Source organism: Lutjanus erythropterus, chromosome 22, assembly GCF_056507025.1.
Source record: "Lutjanus erythropterus isolate fLutEry1 chromosome 22, fLutEry1.hap2, whole genome shotgun sequence".
NCBI classification, from domain to species: Eukaryota; Metazoa; Chordata; class Actinopteri; order Lutjaniformes; family Lutjanidae; genus Lutjanus; species Lutjanus erythropterus.
Genome location: NC_139338.1, coordinates 1,667,315 through 1,682,504, shown reverse-complemented (window position 1 = coordinate 1,682,504; position 15,190 = coordinate 1,667,315). Strand labels below are relative to the sequence as shown.

General features: G+C 46.2%; 1 long non-coding RNA gene across 1 annotated transcript; it reads right to left on the bottom strand.

Moving 5' to 3' along the window:
- Nucleotides 1–9,457: 9,457 nt before the first annotated feature.
- LOC146306383 (uncharacterized) lies at nt 9,458–11,802 on the bottom strand. Its single transcript, XR_014768969.1, has 3 exons — nt 11,673–11,802; nt 11,062–11,162; nt 9,458–10,012 (listed from the first exon to the last, which is right to left on the bottom strand). It is a non-coding gene; the product is annotated as an uncharacterized LOC146306383 (long non-coding RNA).
- Between the last annotated feature and the right edge of the window lie 3,388 nt (nt 11,803–15,190).

Sequence of the window (15,190 nt, the reverse complement as noted above, 5' to 3'; positions counted from 1 at the left end):
CTTCTTCATTTTACACACAAAGCAGATTTCTATATCTATTTTTGTAATTCTGACTTCTGAGTCTTGTTTCCTCAACATGTCATTAGACACCTGAGAATCCTGCTCACTGGTAACAGGTCTGCTCAGTACTGAGAGGCCTGCTTCATATCACAGCTGCTGGAGACTGAGGGACACGTGATTTGCTGGTCCTCAGACTTGTGTTTTCCCATCATGTTAGCCTCTGTAACTCCACAGGCTGCTGTCCTGGAGGTGGCTGATGAATTTATTTGGCCTAAAGGAGAAATTCATCACAAGTTCTCTTAGAGCTTTTATTGCTTGTGAAGATGATTTATGTTTGGTGGCTGATTCTGTCATTTCATATTAGAAGAATATTTTAAAGGGGAATGACATGAATGGGACATTGATTTACATATCCACTGATGTATTACGAATTTGTTAAAAACAGCTAGATTTATTGATGCTCTGAGAAAATGAAAAAGATACAAATACGTTGGCATTTTGGCATTTTTTTTCCCCCTCAATCAATACTTATATATATATATATATATACAGTTTATGTGTTTGACTAAATGTAAAATGATACTTCATCCACTGGACATGAGAAATATCAGTCACGCACACTGACATCATTGGCCAGTAGGAGAGCTGCATCCTGGGATATTAATAAAAGCATATACATGGTGTTTCTTCTGCAGCCTCAACCAGCATGACAAATCAGAGCTGGGCCTCATAATGGATAGTCAGGCTGACACTGACACTGGCCTCCACCCGCCTGCCCATTTTTTCTTCATCATAAACTACGTGTGGGGTGAAACTCTTGTTTGTCACACCTGCTTCAGGCTTAAGAAACACTGATGAATTAAACAAGAGGAAACCAATCAATCTGAGCGAGCCGATTTGTCAAGTGTGAGCGACCGGATCACCGCCCGGTGACAAATTCAGCCCTGGCTGCTGCCGGCTGTTCATGCACACCGATGGGAAGTGAAAGTGCAAACCGACCTGTGCACTGTCTTAAAACGCACTGTCCCATTCACATCAAACAGCCACCTCATGTTGTCCAACAATCCACACTGCATCAGCTCCAAACCTGAGTGGCCAGTGTGAGTTCAGAAAGTCCCTGTGTAGACAACATGTAACTAGAAAGGTGTGTCAATTGTTTCGACACAAAAATGTGAATATAAAAATCTTCTGTTTCAGTAGAAGGGAATAACTTTAATGGTTTAGCCAAAAAGGAAAGAGAGAAATAACACTGGTCTATTTCATTTTGATTGGTGTCTTTTTGGTTTCAGTTTCATCATTGAGATAAAAAGTATTTTGTCCACATAGATTACCAGTACTGAGTATTAAAGCACCAACATGTACTACTTAGTGACACTGGCATCTGACAGTGAGTATGTAAACTGTAATCAAGTGAATACCACTTGCCTCACCCTCCCCTTCCAAACCATGGAGCTGCTCCCTCTGTAGATAAAAAGGGCTCACTCTAAGGTGACAAAAACAGGTAATGAAATTCTTATTTATCAGGTGATTAAAGACTAATGAAAACATCCTTAATGAATATTGCATTCCAATTCCGCCATATTGTGCCAATACCTCCCTCCAAATCTGACACACTGGGCCTTTAGACACAACATCACACAGACAAAATACATTATTAAATTTTAAACAATTTAATATTCTTATAATTCAGCTCATTATTATAAAGTGTTAATTCTTTAAGTTTCTTTTCACAAGAAGAGTTGATTGCAGCTCATTTGTATTTCATTCCTGCTGATTTTTTTTCAATGTCCTTTTTCCAAAGTCTGTTTTTATTATTTTAAAAGAGCAATGACTGTTTTCATGATTCAGTCACAGAGCTATGACAAACAGGCCAGAGGCAGTTATGTAACTGTCTGTTTCTTAAGTCTTAGTGAAGTCATCGTTATTTAACAGACTGTCTGTATTTATTCAAATAATCTGTTTTACTGCTAAACTGCTAATATGTGTGTTTCACTAACATTAGGTTACAGATCTAATCCCAAAACTAGCAGTTAGTCCAAACCGCAGTCTGGGTAGATTTGGTTTACATAAAAGAAGATAGAAAAACATCTAAATAAGATAAAACACATCTGATAACAAATCTCTGCAATAATCTCCTTATCTTATAATCAAGGAATATGTTGCCCATGATTCATCAATACTGCACCTTATGTGTTTTAATAGTTTTAACAGTCTCTATGACACAGAGTTTGAGTTTTAGGTTTTGAATACACAGACAATACTGGTTAGTAGCATCAATTTATTGTAGACTGTGATCTCTGGGGGTTTTGCAGATAATAATTAAAAAATACAATATCCTTTAATGCTGAAAGTACTTATATTTCTCTCATTTAAATTCATAAATACCTACTAAGTGGAAACATTTTCATTTTCAATCTTAGAAGCCAAGAATTGTCCAAGAAATGAAAGAATTTCAGTCACTCATGACTGGAACAAATTAGGACCCAGGCCATTTGTTTTGTATTTCCTGCAAAACTTTGGGGAAAAGATTAGTGCTTAGGGGAATATTTCACCCACAAATGAAAACTGAGTCATCATCTACTCACTCTCATGCTGACTGACTGTCCAGTTTAGTTTTTTGGTCCACAAAACACTGCTGGGAATGGGGACGGACTGTTTTTGCAACTTTCCGAAAAAGTTTTAGACTGACAGTCACACCTGCATCATGGTAGACACAGGTAGACAGGGTTTGAACATGTTTTTCATTCTTTACGACTCCTGTTACTTTGCTCTGCACTGTGCTTTGTTCTCTATCCCCATTTGTTTAATTCATGTTGTTGACACAGTAGACAGTAGTAGTTGGACAGAGATCAAATGTATGTATGTAGGCCTCACCCTGATGGCTCACCCTGCATTCACCCAGTGTGTGTGTGTGTGTGTGTGTGTGTGTGTGTGTTGTGTGTTTGATAGGGATTTCTATGGATGGCCCCGGGAATCAATCAAGTAAAATCAAGTTCCAGCCTGTGTTGCCTCTGTCTGATCAGGTGGTAGTGTGCTGACCGATGGCCCAGATTTGAGATCATCTACATGCCTTTACGTAAATGGGACTAATCCATCAAGAGCAGACTACAGACGCTCACTCCATCATTCCTGCTAACACACCTCACACTGAGTTCCCAGGAGGGAACAAAAAGAAAAACTATTTCTCTGCTAAGCTATTGAAGAGTTTGTATCATATTTTAACATCATAAACTGCATCAGTCTCAATAAATCTCACAGGTCAAACATTTGTGTAGTTTACAGATGCACTGAATTATATCTGGTAGCTGCACTAAAACTGTTACGTTCTGAGTTTTGGCCAGGACCCCGGATGCAGAGAACAAGATAAGGGAAGTTTTTCAAAAAGATTTATTGTTTCACACAGGGCAAAAAAACAACTAAAGGCGAGGGCAGGTGCTGGACGCGGTCGGCTGGCTGGCGCAGCTGAGCAGGCAGGAGGAGATCCGTGCTGGCGTCGGTTCAGGAACTAGTGAGCTGCACACACGGTCGGGAGGAGCACTGAAGGCGACTGCGACTGAGACTGAATAGTCCGGCACAGGAGTGGTGACTTGGCCGAGCTCAAATAGCAGGGGGAATGTGATGATGAGAGCCAGGTGCGTCTCATTAGGCTGAGCCAGCCAATGACTGCCGCCGCTGCCACACACACTGCCCTGGAAGGAAAACGGGGGAGGGAAGGGGAGACAAAGAAAAAAAAAGGGAAACACAACGCAGGCCAGACCAAAACACCTACAACCATGACATTACCCCCCCCTCAACGGACGCCACCCGGCGGCCTGCCAGGCTTGTCTGGAAAGGCCCTGTAAAAGTCATTAATAAGGTCTGGGTCCAGAATCAATGAACGGGACACCCATGACCGTTCTTCTGGGCCATACCCCTCCCAGTCCACCAAAAACTGGTATCCCCGGCCCCGTCTGCGGACATCCAGCAACCGCCGGACAGTGTAGGCAGGGTGGTCATCAATGAGCCGGGGGGGTGGAGGGGGTTCGGCCGGAGGGCACAGAGCACTGGTGGACACAGGCTTCAGCAGGGAAACGTGAAAAGCCGGGTGAACATTAAGGGCTGCGGGCAATTTGAGTCTCATCACACTGGGATTGATTACCTTCTCAATTTCAAAAGGACCGATGTACCTGGGGGCTAGCTTCCTGCTCTCCGTCTGCAGAGGGATGTCGCGTGAGGACAGCCAGACCTTTTGACCCGGCAGATAGTGGGGGGCAGGAGCGCGACGTCTGTCCGCCAACCGTTGGTTGCGAGCCGCAGTCCGCGTGAGAGCCGCCCTCGCCTCACGCCAGACCCGACGAGCCCGCCGGAGGTGCTCCTGTACGGACGGAACTGCCACTTCGGTCTCCTGGATGGGGAAGAGGGGAGGTTGGAAACCCACAGAGGCCATAAAGGGGGACATACCTGTGGCTGAGCTGACAAGGGAGTTGTGGGCATATTCCACCCAGGGGATATGGGTGGACCACGAGGCGGGATGTCTTGAGGTGACGCACCGAAGAGCTGACTCGAGGTCCTGGTTGGCCCGCTCCGTCTGGCCGTTGGTTTGAGGATGGTACCCAGACGAGAGGCTGGCCGACGCACCCAGAGCCTGGCAGAAGGCCCTCCAGACCTGGGAGGAGAACTGCGGACCCCGGTCCGAAACGATGTCCTGAGGTATTCCATGAAGTCTGAACACATGTTGGACGAGGAGGTTGGCAGTCTCTAGGGCTGAGGGGAGTTTGGGCAGAGGAACAAAATGCACAGCTTTGGAAAAACGATCAATAATGGTAAGAATTACTGTGTTACCCTCTGAAGGTGGGAGTCCAGAGACGAAGTCCACAGCGACATGGGACCAAGGGCGATGAGGGATGGGCAGTGGACGTAGGAGGCCAGCAGGAGTCTGGTGGGAGGATTTGTTGCGGGCACAGACGGAGCAGGCGGAGACATATCCCTTGGTATCTGATGTTATGGTGGGCCACCAAAAACTGCGTCGGAGCAAGGAGAGGGTGCGATGAAACCCTGGATGACAGGCAACCTTGGAAGCATGTCCCCACTGGAGCACAGGAGTCCTGGCAGAGGGTGGAACGAACATCCGGTTGGGAGGGCAGCCCTCAGGAATGGGTTGATCTTGTTGAGCCTCCTGAACCACTTGCTCAATCTCCCACCTGGCCGCCCCCACCACGCAGGAGGAAGGGAGGATGGTCTCTACAGGTGCGTCTTCCACAGGAGGAGTAAACTGTCGGGACAAGGCGTCTGGCTTAACATTCCTGGACCCAGGGCGGTAGGTGAGGGAGAACTGGAACCGGCCCAAGAACAGGGCCCACCGAGCCTGCCGGGAGTTTAGCCGTCGTGCCGATCGTAGATAGGAGAGGTTCTTGTGGTCAGTCCATACCATAAAAGGGTGTGTGGAGCCCTCCAACCAATGCCTCCACTCCTGGAGAGCTAAGACCACAGCGAGAAGCTCCCTGTTGCCCACGTCGTAATTCCTCTCTGCCGGGGTGAGCCGGCGAGAGAAAAAGGCACAGGGGTGCATCTTGTGGTCTACTGGGGAACGTTGGGAGAGGACTGCTCCAACACCAGAGTCAGAGGCGTCGACTTCGACCACGAACGGTAGTGCGGGATCTGGGTGGGAAAGCACAGGTGCAGAGGTAAACAGGCACTTTAACCGGTTGAAGGCAGCGTCAGCCGCCTGAGACCACACAAAGGGGAGCTTGGAGGAGGTTAGCTGCGTGAGTGGGGCCGCTACTTGGCTGTAATTACGAATAAACCTCCTGTAAAAGTTGGCAAAACCCAAAAATCTCTGGAGATGTTTTCTGGTAGCGGGGACAGGCCACTCGGCCACCGCTTGGACCTTGGCAGGGTCCGCCTTCAACTGTCCCTTTTCTACAATGAACCCCAAAAAACTGACGGATGAAACATGAAACTCACATTTTTCAGCCTTCACAAAGAGTCTGTTCTCTAGCAGTCTTTTCAATACCAGTCTTACATGCTGGACATGTTCATCAGAGTCTCTGGAAAAAATCAAAATGTCATCTAAATACACAAACACAAACCTGTTGAGCATGTCTCTTAAAACGTCATTGATCAGTGCTTGAAAAACGGCTGGAGCGTTGGTTAGGCCAAAAGGCATCACGAGGTATTCGAAATGCCCGAGGGGGGTGTTGAATGCCGTCTTCCACTCATCCCCTTCCTTAATTCTGATGAGGTGGTAGGCGTTGCGAAGGTCTAACTTTGAAAAAATGGTTGCCTGGTGCAGAGGACCAAAAGCGGAGTCTATCAGAGGGAGTGGGTACTTATTTTTCACTGTAATGTCGTTTATGCCTCTGAAATCTATGCAAGGGCGCAGGGTTTTATCTTTCTTCTCGACAAAGAAAAACCCTGCTCCCACTGGGGAGGAGGAAGGGCGGATGAGCCCCGCAGCTAAAGAGTCAGTAATGTACTGCTCCATGGACTCTCTTTCTGGTTTGGACAGGTTGTATAACTTTTGGGACGGAAGGGGGGCTCCAGGGAGCAGCTCAATGGCACAGTCATAGGGCCGGTGTGGGGGAAGAGAAAGAGCTTTGTCTTTGCTAAAAACCTCCTGGAGGTCATGGTACATGGGGGGAATGGAGGACAAGTCAATAGGTTTAGGTGGCACAGGTGACGAGGAGGCGCTGGGGGGAATGGCAGAGTGAAGGCAGTGGGAATGACAGAAAGTACTCCAATTGGTTATGGCAGAAGCGGACCAGTCAATATGGGGGTTGTGCAGCTTTAGCCAGGGGAGACCCAGAACCAGAGGTGATGTGGGAGATGGAATAATTAACAGAGAAATTACTTCCTGATGATTGCCTGAAAGCTGCAGGGTCATAGGAGCAGTACGGTGGGTAACACTAGCAAGTAACTGACCACTCAGAGTGAGAACGTTCCTAGGCTCCGGGAGAGGCTCAGTAGGAAGGTTAGCTTGACTACACAGTTCAGAGTCAATAAAATTGTCATCTGCTCCACTATCAACCAGTACTTGCAGGGGTATCGTGTGATGTGGGAGTCTGAGCATACCTTGCAGTTGAACTCGGGTGGAGGGTGAGGAAGAGGAGATGGTACGGCTCACCAGCGCCCCTCCAGTGGCTGATGAGCCTGCCCTTTTGACAGTTGTGGACAGGTGGCGAGGAAGTGGCCAGGCTGGCCACAGTAGATGCAGAGCCGGTGCTGGAATCTGCGCTCCCGTTCCGCGGGAGACAACCTGGCTCTGCCCAACTGCATGGATTCCTCCTCTTTAGGGGCCGAGGAAAAACCCGGATGAGGAACTGGGGCTGGAATGGGGGTGAGGTCCCGGGAGATCCCGCGTGGAGGAGCGGACACAGAGGGGTGGTTGGAAGCCAAGGGAGGAAGGGTGCCCTGTCTCCCAACTCTCTCCCTGCGTCTCTCACGTAGCCGGTTATCGAGTCTAATGGCTAATGAGATTAGTTCATCAAGAGACTGGGTCTCATCTCGTGCTGCCAATTCATCCTTAACATAATCAGCTAATCCCAGAAGAAAAATGCTTTGCAATGCGAGCTCATCCCACCCGCTCTCGGCTGCCAGAATGCGGAAGTCGATAGCGTACTGGGAGACTGGAGCTGAACCCTGGCGAAGGGAAAGGAGCCGACTGCTGGCTTCTTTCCCTTGGACCGGGTGATCGAAAACTTTACGCATCTCACTGACGAAGGAGGAATATGACTGAGTTACCGCCGAATTGGTGGAGATAGCCAAAGCCCAAGAAGCAGCCCGATCAGTTAACAAACTCATAATAAAAGCGATTTTCGATCTATCTGTGGCGTAAGTCTGGGATTGCTGTTCGAACACTAAAGTACACTGAAGCAAGAAACGACTACATGCCCCTAATTCTCCCGAATACCTGACTGGGGTGGGGATGTATGGTTCCCGGGAGAGGCTGGATGGAGGAGCCGGAGACGCCATGGTGGGAACAGGGGAAGGAGGAAGATTCCCGGGCGGAACCAAGCTGGAGATCTGACTGACGGCCTGATCCATGCGGCTGCCGAGCTGAGATACGCTGGTCACAAGGTTCTGGAGAACGCCTTGGATTTCGTGGATGGCTTCCCCCATCTGACCAACACGTGCACCTTGCGAGGATAGCGCCTGTCGAAACTTATCTGTCTCCGCGGGGTCCATGATTTGGCCGGACTATTCTGTTACGTTCTGAGTTTTGGCCAGGACCCCGGATGCAGAGAACAAGATAAGGGAAGTTTTTCAAAAAGATTTATTGTTTCACACAGGGCAAAAAAACAACTAAAGGCGAGGGCAGGTGCTGGACGCGGTCGGCTGGCTGGCGCAGCTGAGCAGGCAGGAGGAGATCCGTGCTGGCGTCGGTTCAGGAACTAGTGAGCTGCACACACGGTCGGGAGGAGCACTGAAGGCGACTGCGACTGAGACTGAATAGTCCGGCACAGGAGTGGTGACTTGGCCGAGCTCAAATAGCAGGGGGAATGTGATGATGAGAGCCAGGTGCGTCTCATTAGGCTGAGCCAGCCAATGACTGCCGCCGCTGCCACACACACTGCCCTGGAAGGAAAACGGGGGAGGGAAGGGGAGACAAAGAAAAAAAAAGGGAAACACAACGCAGGCCAGACCAAAACACCTACAACCATGACAAAAACTACAACTGGAAAAGTTCCAGCAGTGCAAATTAAAACCAGAAGAAGTCTGCTCCTCCAGGCTGCAATGTTCATTTTCATACTCTAAGGCTGCACTGAAAACGCCAGTCCCCCCATTACATGGGGGAGTGGGTTTAGGCTGCATTGGTAGGGACTGTGGGCCAAACAATGATACTATCTCACTGGTGTCCTTGCTTGGTTTATTTGGTGTACCTCACTTTCATGTCTTGGTCTGACTAGTTTATGCTGCAAAATAATGACAAGAATATTCTTTGGTTTGTGTCCATTTCTTTGAGAAAGAGAGAGAGAGAGAGCAGAGTGGTGGTCAACTGAGCTAGAGAGTGGATGAAGAGATGGAGCAGTGGTCACAAGAGAGCTGATGAATCAGAGATATATCTCTGTAATAATATAATAATATAATAATATTACATTATTATGCCCCCACGCTAGCAACAGGACAGCCATCTGTCAGTCCATCAATCCCATTTTTGTGAACACCTTGAGGGAATTTCTTCAAACTTGGCACAAATGTCCACTTGGACTCAAGGATGAACTTACCAGATTTTAGTGGTCAAGGGTCATTGTGACCTCTCAAAATGTGATTTTGGCCATAACTCATAGTTATATCAAAATCTCACTCAAATATCAGTGCAAAAAAGTAGGGAAGGAGGTTGGAATTATAAAAGGGTTCTTTAGATCATGGAGAAGCAATGCCGTAACAACCATAGGAGTAAACGGTAACATACGTCTTCTCCAGCTCTAATATGATTTCAATTTAAAAGCAGAGTAAAATGAGCTGGGTTAGGGTTAGAAATATGGGCTAATTAAAGTCCATGTAAAGGAAAAAGGGAGTTTTTCTTCTAAACACATTATAGGTATTAGAACATAGTCACTGAAAACGCTTAGAACTATATAGTGCTGAATTCTGGAGTTAGGTAAAATGTTCACAAGTTCTGTGTTCAGTATTTTTTGGTCGGACCTTAAACATGGCTCAATCTGTAACAACTCTGGAAGGTTCAGACTCAGGTACAGAGAAACACACAGGAGGCAGAGTGAGGTTCAAACAAAAATCACTATCTTTACGAGAGTCCAAAAAAGGGCAAAACACAGGGAGTCCAAAGAGGCAAACAAAACAGACAGGGAAAAGGCACAATCCTATAATCCAATAAACAGGCAAAGTCCAAACAATCCAGGGAGCCTAACACAGCGAAAGCTAGAAGTAACGTCACAGAGAACAAAGACAATCGGGCAAAGACGGGTGGAGCTGGTGGGGGTATATATACACAGGGAGAGTAAGGCGGGTAATCAGGGGCAGGTGAGTAAGCGGCCTCAGGTGTGGTTGATGAGAGTCGGGAAAACACAGGAAACTGTAATGACACAAGAGGTAGCATTACAAAATAAAACAGGAAACAACATGACAAAATCCAGAATGTTACACAATGACATGCTGGAGCCATGGTTCCCCCACACGATTTAAGCTCCGCAAACCAACACTCGAACGACATCATCTCCCCCTTCCCTCACCCTCGCTAACAGTTAGTTACAAACACTCCTTCAGTGATTCTCTCAGTCCAAATCAGCCCAGCAGTTCACTTCAGCTCACTTCAGTTCCACCAACCTGACTCAAAAGAAAAAAAATACCATCCTGACACCGTCCTCTGGCTCTGATGGCTCAATAGTCTGGCTTCAGGTTGTTCTCAGGTCATAGTGGTGTTTGACACTCTTATTGACTGAGGCTGTTTCGGGGCTGGTTTGGAGCCAGAGCTTTATTTTGAACCAGTTCTTTGTGTTTTGAGAGCCAACAAACTGTCTCTCAGCCTTGAAAACGGTTCACTTAGTAGCCAGTATTAGAAGTAAAAAAGTAGTTGAAAGTTGTTTTGCTTCTTTTTCTTCCCTTATATGAGTCACAGCCAGCGTTACAGCACATTACCACCACCTACTGTGTTGGAGTGTGAAGTGCTTTAAGTTAGTGTTGCTAGGAAACTGGTTGTCTGTACAGTTACATAATGACTTGGCTCTCTAGGTTGTGGAAAAGCAAGTCAGTTCTTAGATTTGCAAGTTGAACCAACTGAGAAGTGGCACAAGCACTGAACTAGCACTTGGTCCTTGTTTGTTGAAAAGGGGTATGAGACAGCAGAGTGGACGCACCCCTGGCATTTCAGAGCAGAGAAAACATTTTTTCATGATTTTGAGACCAAATTTTCATTTGGTGATTTTTTTAATCCTGAAAATTTGGCTTGGTGGTTAATAACATCTTTCTGTGATGAGGCAATCTCAGAACACACATTTTTTTTTGCTTTACACAGTCCTTAAATGGGTCCAACCAAAAAAAAGAATACTGTAACTATAACAGTCCACCACTAATATCAGGGAAGGCTGAAAGTTGAAATGCTACAAGCCACAGCTCAATACTGACCATTACTCCTGTCTTGTGGGTCACGCTTCGTCACCAACATGGTTCCACTGTCTTTCTCCTCAAATGACCAGGAAACAGACCAACTCAACAGTCCGGGACACCTGAAGACAGATCAAACAAACAGTAATAGTGTACGCCAATGGCAACCACCGAGCCTATGTTTCTTATGTGCCTGAGTGTTACTAAATGCCCTAATGGTTATCACTCTGTGAGACAGAGTCTTCCACTCTGCTGCAACATCGCATTTTACCACTCAGGACTTCTCAGTTGGCTGATTCTGTCACTGTCACTCTGACTGTCCCCTTAAAGGCGTCTGCTTCTCCATAGCTCTCAGTTCTGTCCTCTATCCCCATTAGCTGTGCCCTCTATGCTGATTCAGCATGCTGCTCTCCTGTGCTCTTTCTGACCTGTGCTTCTCAACTGCTGGCTGTCATTTTTAGGAGGATAACGTTGGTACTGTGAGCCTAGAGTGTGCTGCCCAGGCTGCATTTCCCTCTTGCCATGGTGTGCTCACACTGCCGGATCCTCCCCTTCCTTCTTCCCCTGTGAATCTGTCATGGTGAGTCCACAGATCTGCACACCCATCAATGAGCACGTGTACTGGTTCTCACCTTAACTGCTGGCAGTGCATGGCGCTGCTCTCCAGTTCTGCTTCCCCCTCCTGCGAATTCACACTGTCAAGTCTCACCGCTGCCATCTTCATCTCATCCTCTACCCTCTTCATTTGCTCATTCACCTCATTCCTCTCATTTCCTCTTGGTCCCTGCAGCCACACCCTCATGTCCCATTGGCTAAAAGCAAAGTCTATCAAAAAGGTAACATCTCCACCTAGTTCAGGTATTTAGTGGTAATTTGTCACATGGCCAGAGACAAGAGGTTCATTCATTCATTTTCTGTAACCGCTTATTCCGTAAGGGTCACGGGCTGCTGGAGCCTATCCCAGCTGACATTGGGCGAGAGGCGGGGTTCACCCTGGACAAGTGGCCAGTTCATCACAGGGCTGACACATAGACAGACAACCACTCACACTCACATTCACACCTACAGGCAATTTAGAGTCACCAATTAACCTAGCATGCATGTCTTCTGGACTGTGGGAGGAAGCCGGAGAACCCGGAGAGAACCCACGCAGACACTGGGAGAACATGCACAGAAAGGCCCTGCCCCGGCAAGCCAGGGGATCGAACTCACACCTTCTTGCTGTGAGGCGGCAGTGCTAACCACTGCACCACCGTGCCACCCAGACAAGAGGTTAACATACATAATAATATTAACAAATAAACTTCAAAATAAAAATCTGAAATAAAACACAGCAATATGCCACCTCACAGCAAGAAGGTCCTGAGTTCGATCCCCCGGCTTGCTGGGTCAGGGCCTTTCTGTGCGGAGTTTGCATGTTCTCCCAGTGTCTGTGTGGGTTCTCTCTGGGTTCTCTGGCTTCCTCCCACAGTCCAAAGACATGCATGCTAGGATAATTGGTGATTCTAAATTGCCCGTAGGTGTGAATGTGAGTGTGAGTGGTTGTCTGTCTATGTGTCAGCCCTGCAATGAACTGGCGACTTGTCCAGGGTGAACCCCGCCTCTCGCCCAATGTCAGCTGGGATAGGCTTCAGCAGCCCGCGACCCTTACGGAATAAGTGGTTACAGAAAATGAATAAATGAACACAGCAATAGTAAAATCACGCATGACTAAAACTATGAAATATAATATATACAATCCTACAGATAAAATAGGCTAAGTGGTAAAATTTATGAAATAATGCAGAATAAAAGGATGCAAGGTGATTTATTTATCATTTACAACAAGGCTGTAAAATAGGATTATGTAATTCCTTTTTTAAGTAGTTGTTACTAATTGTAGAGAAAATAAAAATACAGAACAAATGAACTTTTAAGGTGGAGGGCTAAGAATGAGTTTAAGCAGTTTCACATCTTGAGGGAAGAAGCTGATTTTCTCGCAGTATAAAGTCGTTCTTTGAAATCCTATCAATGATGGTGGAGTCATCTGCAAACTTAACAATAGCGATTTTTTTTATCAAGAGTCACAGCAAACAAAAAATCTAATAAAGGAATATAAGGAAATGCTGTGTGACAAAAAAAAAATGGTGTAGTGATGACATTTTATATTCAAGACATCACAATGTTCAGCTATCTATCAGTCATCTGTCCCTCTCTGTAAAAATAGTCTCTAAGCGAAGACAACATGTTTCTACCTGGAAATTATTCACTGGAATCACACTTGTAGTGAGAACTTCCATTCTGACAAGAAAGGACTATAAATTCCTTCAGTCTTCACTACATACATTACATGTGTCTGGACAGACACGGATGTAAACTGTAACTTGACTGGTTGGATGAGGCATGCAAGCTCAAGGCAGTAATTCTAGTTTTCATTATTTAACCAAGGCCACCATTTCCCTCACATTAACCAAGTGCTACGAGAGCCTAAACAGATCCATCATAATGCTGCTGACACCATAAGAGCAAATTACATCTTGCTCTGGAAGAATATTGTAAGACAATCAAATGAAACATGTTGTTGGTGATCGTGGTGTAGATACATTCTAATGAACATCTTGTGACTTAACAGATACATTAAAAATGTTCTCATTATAATGATGAACAAATGCATTAGACTATCCTTTTTTTGAAAACAAATTATGAATGTAATTTCTACAAAGTTGGTTCTATCTGCAACAACAACCTTGCTCTGCTTCAATTTTGACCTTCTGTCCTGATTTTAGTTGTTCGCCCCGTGTTTCCTCTGCAGTAAAGGATTAGTGAGATCAGTGTTTCTAGATCTTTGCATGTAGGTAGAATACTATCATAACTGATAGAAATGATAGCCAAAAACAAAGAGACATGTTGCAATAAACCCAAATTATCCATTAAAAGGGAGCAACTTCGTTTCATTTTCCTAGTGCCAAAAATGAAAATGGTTCATTAAGCATGCCTGGTAAAATTAATGGCATTCCAATCTGTCTTGCACAAGGAGTTTGTCTTGATGGTGGAGTTTGAGATCTGCACCTGAACCCAATGAGACCTGACGAGACCCGGTGGGTTCAGGTCGAGTCAGACCGTTCTCACATATTTCACAGGCTCATGTCAGGTTTGTGCTGTTCTATATTTATTTATTTATTTATTCATTTTCATTTTTCTCCCCAGTTTAGTCTGCCAATTCCAATTGCCTGCATGTGCTGTCCCTGACACTGAAAAGTCCTACTGTTTGGTGCATAGAGGGGAGCTTGTTAAGAAAAATGCCGGGCTGTAATCAGGTTTGGGCTGAAATATGCTAATGAGGGATGCGTTCGGGTTGGTTTTGGACAGAAATTTGTCAGCATCGGGCCTCAATGGGCTCAACTTTTCAGGCGCGAGTGGGCTTTGAACCTCAAATGTTACAATTATTACAAATCATCCTAAACGCACTTGGGTGGGTGTTGGACTCCACCAGCCTTGCCTTGTCTCCTGTCCTGTTTGTCATATTCATGGACACAATATTAAGGTGCAGCAGGAGTACTGACATGATAGCGTCACACAGTTGCGGCAGAATTGTCAGCTGCACATCCATGATGCGAATCTCCCGTTCCACTGCATCCCAAAGGTGCTTTATTGGACTGAAATCTGGTGACTGTGGAGACCATGGGAGTATACTGAACACGGTGTCATGTTCAACAAAACAATTTGAGATGATCTGAGCTCAGGTCATTCTCCTCCGACCACTGGCATCAACAAGGCATTTTCGCCCAGAGAACTGCCACTCGCTGGATATTACATTGGATATTATTATATACATGCTATATAAACCCTAGAGGTGGTTGTGTGTGAAAATCCCAGTAGATCAGCAGTTTGTGAAATACTCAGACAAGCGTGTCTAGCACCAACAACCATGCCACGTTCAAAGTCACTTAAATCACCCTTCTTGCCCATTCTGATGCTCAGTTTGAACTTCAGCAACTGGGAGAAGACGACGGAACAGACCCAGAACTCACTGGAGGGGATATGTATCTCATCTGGCCTGGGAACACCTCAGGATCCCCTAGAAGGAGCTGGAAGCATTGCTGGAGAGAGGAACACATGGAATACGCTGCTGCCACTGCAACTCAATAAGATATGTTGTTCTGGACCAAAG